The following is a 6,601-nucleotide window of genomic DNA, read 5'->3' as shown; positions in this document are numbered from 1 at the left end:
TTTTTTTTTTAAAGCGTAGGCAAAATTCCTCTTGCAGTGTTCTGTAGGCTGCTGATTTTTGCTTGTGTTATTCAGCTGCAACAGAATGCTTTGTAAAAAGACAGAATAAATGTTTGACATCTAAATGTTTGACTTAATTTTTATACATTGGATTTTTTATCTTATTGGAATCGAAACTAGGAATCGATAAGAATCGGAATCGATAAAATTTAAACGATACCCAACCCTAGTCCTTTCATAATATCTTCTTTCAAGTTATGCAAAAGAGAGGAACAAAGTTGTACAGATTTGGAACAACATGAGGTTGAGCAAATGATAACAGAATTTTCAAGTGGCTATATTTTGTCATTGATGTTTAACATATGATCATCTCCATTTTCTGTCTAGTTTGTTGGATTACTGGTGTGGTCGCTGATCGCCAGCACCAGCTACACCTCGTATCCTGCTTATGGTTGGGTGATGTTTGTCAGCATGACGCTGTGGCTCCTCAGCATTGCCCTGTTTGTTGTGCTGTTAAGGTTTTATCAGCGTCTACCCCTTATCAGCGTGCCCTAGCCTTTAGTGGTGAGACACTTACTCCTCTAATGGAGGAGATAGCTTCTATTATTTGTGACTTTGTCAGTTAAATCAAGTTTGCAATCCTGTCTTCCTTTCCTCCATGTAGCTCATGGTGTTCTATGTAGTCGCAGCTGTTCTATACATAACTGCCTTTTTGGCTGATGCAGTATCTGTCCCATCCCAGTGGTATCTCTGGCATGGTCATCTGGGAGCTTCTGCAGTGAGTGAAAACATGTCTTGAACACACACTACACACACATTCACAAATGCTATGAGCTGAACGAGGTGTGTCCATCCTACCTCATTTCTAAAGTAAAGTCAGGCTTATCTGTGAAACACGCTGATAACAGAATGGTGTCACACTGCCCACCCAGATCAGGTGATTCAGATGTTAGCAACACTCTCAATTACTACCTAACAAATATTTAAACTACCATTTAAAAGTTCGGGAGCAGTACAATTATTTTAAAAGAAATTGATACTCAAAGAATCATGAAAAATGTGTATCATGGTTTCCACAAAATATATTAAGCAGCAGCTTAAGCAACTTTTAAAATTGGATAGTAATAATAAATGTTTCTTGAGCACCAAATCAGCATATTAGAATGACAGGGTTCTTACACTTTTTCCAAAGTAAAATTCAAGCACTTTCAAGGTGCATTTTCAAGATTTTCCAGCACTTTACAACTGTGGTAAAATACATGTTTACATACTTGAGCTCTTCACTTTAAATCAGATTTTATTGTGCTATTCAAAACCACCTGTCTGGATTGCATATATCATTGCCTAATATAAATAGCCAACATACAGTATATAAATTATACATTTTAAAAAGTAAAGAATTTACTGGGTATCTGCAGTATTTTTAAAATAAAATTTAAGGCGGGCAATGTCTATGGTAACATTAATGACTGGTACCATAAAATGACTGTAAAAAACATGATTTGCAGTTCAAAAACAGGTTTTTTTTCACAAATAAATAAAGTTTTATATTGTGATAAACCTCACATTTCAGCCTTCAAACTATTTTTAAAGGGGTCACATGATGCGATTTCAATTTAGTATGTGGAAAATAATGTGTTTTTTGAACCTTAAACCGCATAAACACATTTCATTACACCAAATACACAAAATAATGTTCTTTTTAGCAACATCATATGACCCCTTTAAGAAAAGGGATTAGTCAAAAGTAGCTATAAGTTATCTTAATTTAAAGATAAAAATCGTTTTGGATTTTTGAAGGCACATTAGCGATTTTTGCATTGTTCTGAACAAAAACAGCAAATTGCCAGCAGGTGGTGCATTTGGAATGACACAAAACAGTTTCCCCAGCAACGACTATAAAAAAAAACGACTGCGCTCATTAACGCTAAATTATCAGACATTATACGCAGGCAGGATGAAATTAAAATGCCATCAAAACTTTTCTGAGGGCAGGCGGTTTCCTTCAAAGATATTTTCATATCAAAACACCCACGCCACGTTTTGACAATTTTTTGTTTGTTTACTCAATGAAATCATACCCTTATGAAGTTTAATCATCACATTAAGTCATATCATGATTCTTGCCTTTCTGTCCTTAAGTTTTAAGACATCTTGAAATTATAATAAAGTCTTTTCTTGTACCGTTTAAGGCATTTAAGTCTTTTTATGTCCTTAAATTTGAAGTGGCAATGACAATTAATGTCAATTACATTTTTGTGTGGGGGAAACGACACGTCATATTCATGACATTCTTCACATTGGTTATTTTAGTAGCATGAAAAACAAAATGGTTATTCAATTTGGGATTAAAACATACAGAAAACGAGTAACAAACGTTTCAAATCACTGAAGCGGATGATTTCAGTCTAGCATGAGCTCACTGAATCTCGCTGTCTAAACCACGAAATGAATTTCTTGTTTACATCGTTTCTGCACTGTTGTTTATGATAACAGTATTCGAGAGAGTGCAAAATGCATTCAGTGAACGCATGAACTGAACCAAAGAACTTGGACTCTTTGACTGAACACAACTAGCGTTTTGTGGATTTTGTGTTGGACGCCCAACACAAACGTGTGTGATTTGTTATAATGCTCAACGCTGGGGAAAAACGTGCATAAAGAAATTTTATGCATTGAGCAGATCTAAACATATGCCGCAATAAACACTTCATTCATTTTCACATTTCACTTTGATCGCGACAGTCTTAAAAGATTTAGTTTAACTAAGCAGGGGCATTTTTGTTTACTGTTTATTAGGGGTGGCCCGATACCATTTTTTCAGAACCGATCCTGATCCGATACCAAAAGTTCTGAGTATCGGACAATACCGATACCAGCATTTAAAAAAAAATTTTTTTATATACCTCTGTGTGTTGACCTGATCATCACTCTTTTGTGTATTACACACAATCAACTAGACAACTTCATTATAAAGAAAAATAAATGTAAAAATATATAATCATAATCTATGAGAAAAATACTATAAACTAGGTTTTTCATTGCGCAAAAGTATTATAACATGAAAGGCTCCAATACAGAGCGGCACAAAGCGCTTATGCGCATCCTGTGCGCAGAATGATGCGCTTGAATCAACACGGAGTCACAGCGCAGCGCTCCAGATAGAAAAGTTCAAAGCACAAAGGGAAGAGATATTGATGCGTAGTGTATTAAATCTGTGCGATAGTTTATTGAGCCTTTTCTTTTAACAGTTTTAAATTTCAGTTCCTGTGCGTGTGAAGAACAATTCATAGTGCTCTCTACTCCAGTGTAGTGATCTAACAGACACCCGGTAGAAAGTAACATGCTTTAGAATTAGCACTAAACTCAGCAATAAACTAAATATCTCTATTATACATCAAGTATAATAATAGGAACATTGTATCATCCTAGAGAGAGTTTCGTCGTCTTGACTGTCGTAACCGAACGCGACACGCAGTTTGAATGCTGAATGGAGGATGACAGACAGCCGCAGCGGAGAGAAGAGTTTACGTGAACTTGAATTTAAAGACTTAAATATTCATCTACCTCACATTAAACTATGGAACTGCCTCAGAACACTTGAAATATAGTGCACGGAAACTTTATGGTGCTTTATAATATTTTTGTGCCTTTCGTGGGGCTTAACAATAACACAGAATAGTATACGCACAATATCGGATTTGGATCGGTCTCGTCTGACCGATACCCCGATCCAGTAGAAAGTGGCAGTATCGGAGCGATACCGATACTAAATAACAGATCGGCACACCCCTACCTTTTATATGGCTCGAAAGCGCTGACTCTTCCATGAAATACAGACTTAGCAGGAGGCTACTCAAGTATTTAGCTCTTGTTTTAACCATATTTGTCGTTTTAAAGCAATCGCTGACTGAAGCGGCAACCTCCCGACATGTTTTTATCTCCCGCTCTGCTCCATCAGAGGGCGCGCTGCGTGCATTAATAAAGATAACACTACAGCCACACGCGCAGACTCGAGCGGAGCTGTTTTAGGCAAATTTTATGTAAAAAAATAAATAAAATAAAATTGACGAACTATTCAGTAAGAAAGTGAATTATTATTAAACCAATGCAACTGCATTTTCAAGCACTTTATCCAAAATCCAAGCATTTTTCAAACCTTGAAAACACTACATTAAAATTCAAGCATTTTCAAGGAATTCAAGCACCCGTACAAACCCTGGAATGATTTCCGAAGAATCATGTGACACTGAAGTCTGGATCTTTTCCATCACAGAAATAAATCACATTTTAAAATATATTAAAATAGAAAATATTTATTTTAAACTGTGATAATATTTTATAATGTTACTGATTTGACTGAATTTTTGATCAAATAAATGAACCTTCGTGAGCACGGGATGTTTTTCTCAAAAACATTAAGAAATCTTACTGGCTCCAAATTTTTGTTGGTAGTGTAGATAGGGCTTTCTTAAAAATAATAATAATATTAATATGTTTTAAGCCAGAACATCTAATACGAAGCATTACCTTCACTTGTCTGGTTAAAGCATTATTATACTAAAATACTCAATACAGTTTTGTAGATCAAATGAAAGGCTTTTAGTAGATGGTTACAATGTGAAACTGTCAGATAAGTTCAAAAGCAAGGTTGTAGAGTGCTATGTGTGTTTTATAGGGCTTTAAAAACCACATCGGCCAGAGTCCACATGAAATTGTGCGGCAAGCACATGACAAACCTGTAATGCTTTCAGTGGAGGAGTGTAATCACAGTTTATACCTCCTCCATGTGTAAAGGTCAACAGCTTAAGTTTCGAAGTTATTACAATCCGAAAGCGGATGATGTCAGGAAACAGTGGTTGCTATTTATTTTTTTACTCTGTCCCTGAGCGTTATAACCCCAATTTGCTTTTGTGGGCTGCGCATTTTACTGAGGACAGCGTCCACAACATGAGGAGTACAGTGCCTGCCGGATTCGCCCAAAAAGCTTTTGTTGAAAGACGGAGCAAGGGGCGTGGCAGTACTGAAACACCGTCTAAGCTGTTCGCCAATCACAACGCACTGGGACAGCTAACCAATCACAACACATTTTGTTTTTCGGAAGGCGGACCTTCATCAAAGCCGGAACTAATCGAGCCGTTTGTGCCAGCCTGGGGAGAAAGGTATTTTAATAATGTAAATTATGTGAAAAATAATGCGTTTTTCGAACCACCAAGCATGAGAGCATGTTCTAGTACACCCCCAAAACATAATCAATACTTTGTAAAAGAACATAATAGGACCCCTTTAAATCTACATATCTGCTCAATGGCTATTTATATACTTTCCTGTAAAACAGTTTTATGCCCTGAAATCATTTATCTGTTGTTTAACTTGTATTAAGGATTACGTTCCTAAGTTCTTAAAGGGACAATTCACGCATAAATTAAAATTTGTATGACTTTCTTTATTCTGAAGACTGTTTTAACTGTTTTTGCATATACAATGAATGTCATTGGAGTCCAAAACAACACTGAACCCCATTAATGTTTATTGTATGAAAACACACACAGACAGACATTTAAAAAAATATCTTATTTTGGGAACTCCATACTTCGTATACATGAGTGCTATATGTAAGGTCTGTATACATTTTTGTCATTTTTATCGTTCTTCTTTTCTTTCAGTTCTTTGCCATAGTGGTGACTCTGTTATACGGAGCTAGCAGCTACTTTGCCTATTTGGACTGGAGGGGTGAAGGGCAAAATGCAGCGGCAAGTACAGTGCCTGTGTAGACCATCCTCTGATTAACATTCTCAGTCACTATGTGAGGACACTTCGAAGGTGATATTACTCAGATTATTTGGCACTGCTGAAAATCCTCTTCAGGAACGTCCAACAACCCTTCTGTATAATGGTGCCCAGCATAATTGCTTGATGGTTTATAACATGGACATTGTGTGTATGCTTATGTGCAGCAGGCGTGGGTGGGGTCAGTAAGATTTTTTTTTAAAGAATGAAATTAACTATTTTACTCAGCAAGGATGCATTGAATTGATCAAAAGTGACAGTAAATACATTTATAATCTTACAAAAGATTTTAGATTAAAAAAAAATGCTGATACGGGATTGGGAAAAGTCCGCAAACCGGGACTCGGCATGCCCGAAGCGCAATGGCGCTGCATGTCGGCACACTGCCCACTAGGCTATCAGCACCTAGAAACACTATTTTAGATTGCAATAACATTTTGCAGTATTACTGTTTTTATTGTATGTTTACGGTGGCCGAGAGAGCTCGATGCGCTGCATATGCAAATAGAAAAAGCACCAGCAAATTAAGAAAACATCTTAATCAGTTTGACAGCACGTGCTGCAAATGCTCACAACACAAACAAAGAAACGTGCAAGTAGCACAGACAGCAATAAAATTACCCCAACAAAATTAAAATTGACTGTTTTTTTTTTTTTTTTTGGCGTATTGATTACCATTTGTTTAACCACAGTTGTACAACTACCATGGTTAAACTATGGTTAGTGTAGTAGATTTTTGATTTCAATTCTCGATTCGATTTGACTATATGAATGTAGATTTAATACAAATCCTATATTTATAAAAAATGAA

At 36.3% G+C, this 6,601-nt stretch overlaps 1 pseudogene; it reads left to right on the top strand.

Annotated features, from left to right (window-relative positions):
* Window positions 1-5,981, top strand: part of LOC107738732 (plasmolipin-like) — a 9,144-nt pseudogene extending 3,163 nt beyond the window's left edge.
* The last annotated feature ends 620 nt before the right edge of the window (window positions 5,982-6,601 follow it).

Source organism: Sinocyclocheilus rhinocerous, unplaced genomic scaffold, assembly GCF_001515625.1.
Source record: "Sinocyclocheilus rhinocerous isolate Xijiao unplaced genomic scaffold, SAMN03320098_v1.1 scaffold1938, whole genome shotgun sequence".
Lineage (NCBI taxonomy): Eukaryota > Metazoa > Chordata > Actinopteri > Cypriniformes > Cyprinidae > Sinocyclocheilus > Sinocyclocheilus rhinocerous.
This window is presented reverse-complemented; position numbering and strand designations above follow the sequence as displayed.